Source organism: Callorhinchus milii, unplaced genomic scaffold, assembly GCF_018977255.1.
Source record: "Callorhinchus milii isolate IMCB2004 unplaced genomic scaffold, IMCB_Cmil_1.0 Scaffold12, whole genome shotgun sequence".
Classification (NCBI taxonomy): Eukaryota; Metazoa; Chordata; class Chondrichthyes; order Chimaeriformes; family Callorhinchidae; genus Callorhinchus; species Callorhinchus milii.
The window spans coordinates 13,643,270-13,649,276 of record NW_024704753.1 but is presented as its reverse complement, the minus strand read 5'-3'; positions in this window follow the sequence as shown (position 1 = coordinate 13,649,276).

Genomic DNA, 6,007 nt, shown 5'->3' with positions numbered 1-6,007 from the left:
CCAACAAGTGTTCGTTTCCCTTGTTTGCTGCAGTCCTTTCACTGAGTGTCGTTTGGGGATTGTATTGTCTGGAGAGTTATCCTGTCTCATGATGCTCGATACTACGAACAGGGGGGCGATAGGGTGGAGATTCTGGAGGGATGAGATCAGACGGGATGAAGGGCTTTCTTCATCTGAACCGATTTAGTGATCTTGTGGTTAAGTTTTCTCAAAAATGCTGGAAAAATGCTTTTACCCAGAGACTTGTTACGATATGGAATGCAGTGCCTGAAAGGGTGGGGGAAGGAGCTTTGATAATAGCTTTCAAAAGGGAATTGGGTAGGTATTTGAAAAGATAGGCTATGGGGAAAGAGCAGGGGAGTGGGACTAGTTGGATAGCTCTTTCAAAGAGCGAGCATAGGCACGATGGGCCAAAAGGCCTCCTTCTGTGCTGTAAGATTCTATGAATGCGATTGGGGAGGAGATTTTGTGATCTTGAGATTTTAGGATGTATTGATTGAGCGTGGGTCCAACATATCAGCATTGTCCATCAGCACAACACGAGATGTAGGGCAGAAAGGTAGTTTCTCCCCAACGAACAACCTCCTTTTCCTATTGAACATCTCAGCTGTGAACTTCAGTAAACTGAGAACCTCCTAATCGCTCCCATGTTAAATTGCCCATTAATACACAACGTAATGAAAGATCTATCAATTACTCTGTATTCCAAACCCCCCGTCTCTTTCATCCATTAACTTTGGTTTCCCCCGTACACTTTGGGACCCTATCTAGGATTGCTGAACCTGTGACACGTTACAGTAGGTAACTTGTGTTGGGTAATATATATATATATAAAGAGGTCTAGTGACTAGCTATTTCTGAGCAAGCTACACTACACTTGCGCACACTTATACACATGTACACACATGCACTTCTGCACACATATAAATGTGACCAACCTTAGTTAGAACCATGTAAGCTGAAACGCTCTGCGACACCATAGGAAATCACTGGTGAGCACAGGTACCAGCCTACTGGGGATAAGGTTAGAGGGGGAGAGAGACTGGCTTTTTATTATAATAATAATTTGGTCACTCAATCCACGACTGTTTGTGGGATACTGCTGTGCACAATTGACTGCTGCATTTCGCCCCACAAAATATAAAATCAATTCACTTTACAGTATATTCTGTGAAGCGCTTTAAGACGTCTTGAAGACGTAATAAGGCGCTTATACCAAATGTAAGGTTTATTATTATTATTGCCAACCCAGGCCTCTATGTGCCCTCTCCCTCAGCTCTCTCTCTCTCTCTCTCCCAGTGACACAAAGCATTGGGTGCCTGTAATCTGGTTTGCCCCTAATACACCCACTCCCCCTCCTAACCTCTAACTGAGAAGCAAAACAGGGCAAAGTGGCAGATCTGGGTCACCAGGAACCAGTCTCCATCCACGCCACCCCCATTGCAGTTTACGTTACATCACAAAACGGACACCAGGCGGTGGTCATGGCCATGGTAACACAGGCGACCACCCTGCTCCGAAACCAATGAAAAGTGCAAGCCATTGCTGACGGTGGCAGAATAGTGGATTTGACACCATCCGGTGGTGAGGGTTGGGGTGGGGATAAAGGGATACCTGGCATTGATGAAGCTTGTTCGTCACTGACAACATTAAGCAGCAAATGGGCAGCTCCGTGTTGACAAGGTGCTTCCCTGCAAACGTCAACTGGGAACAACAAAGGTCACAGAGTTAAGAGGAAGTGGTGCAATGCTGATGGATTTTATGGGCCAGCGGCAGGTTTGTTGGCGATTGCTCCCAGGGACTCACGGATAACACGATTCCATGCTTTGTCCCCTTCCTTCCCCATGTGTAGAATAGAGCAGAGGTTTCAGTCTTGTTACACTGCAACCCTCCCCTCCTCTGGCTCATGCCTCCCAATTGGTCTGTGGTTTGCATGGATTCAGTGGTTCTGACCAACACTTCACTCACCAGTGAGGGCATCAGACAAAAGTGGGAAGGTGGTGGGGGGGGGTCATCAAAACTGAGCATGTTCTTGTCACCTTTTAGCATGGGTCTCTAGAGAGACTGAAAACCTTGGTTGATTTTTCCCCTCCTCCCCACAACCCATATTGTCACACTCTTACTTACCACCCCACACCTCCCCCAACCACCTTAACTGAGATCAATGAGCCTGTGTTTTTTTGGGTGGGGGGGGGGGGGGGGTATGGTTAAAGGCATTGAATCCATAAAGATTGTACCACTGTGATGTTGTCCTAAACCTGTTGGCTGGATTGACAGGTGCTATTCCTGTCGCAAATCAAAATCCCAAGAGTATCTCTCCGTGCACTTTTAGCCCTGGAGTGCAATTGCTCTTTGCATCATTCTCCACCTACTCCTCTCCCATCGCCTTGCCAACAAGTCAATGCTCTCCGAATAAAATACTTCCCACACGTCAATAATATATTTTCAAATGGTTTGCAGCTGCCTTCCAGGGCTCAGAGGATAAGAGAGGAAATAAAGTCTCTTTGGACTACCTCATCGTAATGATCCAAAATGGCACGTTATTGTGTGTCTATCGAGTCTGCACCAGCTCTCAGAGCAAGCTGTTCATTCAACCCCACTGCCCTACCCTATCACCACACCCTTTAAAGCTTCTATCCTTCATATACCTTTCCACTTCCTGCTTCAAACACACAATGGATTCTGCCTTTTACCACCTTACACGGCAGGATGTCCCCAAACCCCAACAACTCTCAGTATTTTAACAAGTAGCACTTGGGGGAGAAAGTTCACCTGGATCTAGATTTACAGGATTTACATAGCAAATCAAGCTGTCCAGAGTTTGGCAAGTTCTCTCACACGGCCTTAAGCTTGTTTTCTATACGTTTCTCTGAAGAAATAAAAGCCTTATGTCTGAATTCAAGTTTGCCAATAAACTCTGACTCTGAGCTCACAGTCTAGGCTGACACTCCAGTACAGAGCTGGGGATATGCTGCATAAGCGCTCTGGCACGCTATCCTACTTGAGGGGCACTATATAAATGTAAGTTGTTGTTGCATTTGTATATGTTGCCTATTGTTGTCCTTCGGATTAGATGTTAAACTGAGGCCCCGTCAAATATTACCAAATATTTAAGGCATCAATAGTTCCCACATTCCCTCAATGACACCTGCCAACCAAGCTAACTGGGGCTACCTACCTGGTAGCTCCAACAAATACATATATTACATAAACACGTGTATAAATCAGGCCCACCTTATAGAGGCTGTAAACTGATACTGAGTACGCTTTTTCCTTAATGATATCAACCCATTGAGGACCCTTTCCCTGGAGACTGGGTTCGTCGTTCAAGGTTTCCGAGGTTTGTTTTGCGAGTGGTAAAGACTGGGGTTGGGGGGTGGGGGGATGGGGGGAGGTGGGAGGGTGGAGAAAGAGTGGGAATATTGGGGACTTTTTAAAAAAAATACAAAAACAAACAAAAAAAAAAAGATTTTTTTTTCCGTCTTCCGTCTCTCCTCTCTCCGGCAATCTTCATGGCTTCTGCTGGGCTGCGGATGCCCTGCCAATGAGGTAGAAAGTTACTGGGAGGGATTCAGTCTCCTCCTGAGGTCTGTGGCTCCGCACTGCCCTCTCCAGTGGGCTCCTGACGATAAAAAGGGAGGGGAAATAAGCAATTACAGCACAATTAATAGGTTGTGTGGAGTCCCATACTTTGGCTTAGCAGTGAGAGCATTTGCCTCACAAGCGAGAGGACCTAGGTTTGAATCCTTTGGCAAGTTTCCTTACTCCACATGCCTGTTTACCTTGCAGGAACACGGTTGTTAGTCAATCGGCAGATCGATTTCCGCAGGTAATAATCCCTCCAAAAAAAATAATAATAATAAAGTGGACACTCAATCCACGACTGTTTGTGGGACGTTGCCGTGTGCAATTGGCTGCCGTATTTTGCCCACAAAATATAGTGTCACTGCACTTTACAGTCTATTCTGTGCAGCATTTTGAGACGTCTCAACGACGTGATAAGGTGCTATGTCAAAGATTATTATCATTGTACTGAGGCACACCTTCAACAAGGGGAGGGAGAAAAGAAGTTCCAAAATACACGAGAATAATGCCTTGAGTAATTCTGACAATGTAATGCTACCCCAGCACTGCACTGGGGTGTCAGCCTGGACTGTGAGCATGGGGCTTGAACCGACAACCTTCTGACTCGGAGGACAGAGTGCTACTGACTGAGCCAGGCTGAGATAACATGTGTGCAGAGAGAGGGAGTTCAGAATACGTGTATAAACCAACACTTACAAAAGAAGCAATTAAGAAACTGACCAAGACTTAGTTTGTCCACACAATACAGTTACCTCACTTTACAGTGTACCATGTGAAGCGCTTTTGAGACAACTGAACGATGCGATGAAGCGCTAACCCAAATGGAAGGATTATTTAGTCCAGGCTGACACTCTAGCTCAGCGCTGGGGGTGTGCTGCATTGTCGGAGGTGTCGTCCGTCAGGTGAGACTTTAAACCGAGGCCCCGTCTACGGTTCATTAGCGAAGGGCTCCAGGGCACTACCCCATGTGGAGGGCACTATATAAATCCAAGTTGTTCTTGTTCTTGGGGGCGTTTAAGATCCCACGGCACAATTAGAAAACAGAAGAGAGTTTCTTCCCATGTCCTGGCCAACAATCTCCCAGATAAATCCATCATTCGATCATGGCTGTTTGGGGGGGGGGGGCACGGTTGTGCAAATAGGCTGCCTTATTCGCGTAGAAAATACAGTCACTGCACTTTACTAAGTAAGCCCTGTGAAGCGCTTTGATGTAACGTCAAATGCAGGGGTTGTTATTATTGTAACTTCCCCTTTAAAGAAGCTTCCTTCCCCTTTGAGGAATCCAGGTGCGTTGTCTGGAGGGTGTGTGGTGAGGATGGCAGCTGTGTGAACACATCACGTGCCATCAGAGGGCAGTTACCGGACAGTTGCCGGGCCGGGGCTTATTTATTTTCTAGAATCAGCTTCTCATTTTTTGCAGACTGACGGTTGGTGAAAAGGCCAGGGTTCAGCCCGCCGCCCCCCCCCCCCCCCTCCACCCACAGCCCCCTGTGTTATTTGTACACTGCTGACGTCATGTGAAACTCTCACTTTACCTAACCGCATGCAACTTGCTTTCAGCTCTCACCTTCGCCTCACCGTTCAGCCACACCAACGCAGCATCCGTTTGCCCCCCAGCAATGTCCCACAGTCATGAAGTGAGTGACCAGCCTCACCCGGAGGATGGTGCCTCGACAATGCTACACCCCCACCCAGTGCTGCACTGGAGTGTTTGCCTAGGATTGCAAGCTCAAATTCCTCGACGTGAGAACTTGAACGCACAACCTTTTCTGGCGATTTCACAGTTTAAGTATTTGATTGCTTTTAAAACCCCACCCCATTTACCCCTGCCACACCCATACTCTCCCCACTCCCCCACCACCGTCCCCCACCCCATGCACACACAGACATACACATATACACACAACGCACACATATCCCAACTCCACACACATACACCACACAAGCCCACACCCGCAAACACATGCTGACGGCCATGCACCAAATTTGGCAAGTTGAGCAGGAAGTAGGAGGAGTGTGAATCACTAGCTTGTAGCAGGGCTCCCAGAATTATCACAATCGGATAGGTTGGTGGAAACCAAAGGAGATTTAACGGCTCAATCTGGGAGCCACCTGGCTGCAACTGTTAGCCCCTACATAGAAACTATTCATTAGCAGAGCGTGCTTGCTTTCCATTTACATGGGGAAGGTAAGTAGGTGTCCGCCTGGCTCAGCATCTTGTGCTCTCGCCTTATAGTCAGAAGGTTGTGCATTCAAACCTCATTGTTGGAGGTGCCGTTCTTCGGATGAGACGTTAAACCGAGGTCCTGACTGCCTGGTCAGGTGGATGTTAAAAATCCCATGGCTTTCGTCGAAAAGAGAAGGGAGTTTCTCCCTGTGTCTTGGCCAACAATCCCCCAAATAAAATTGGTCACTCACTCCA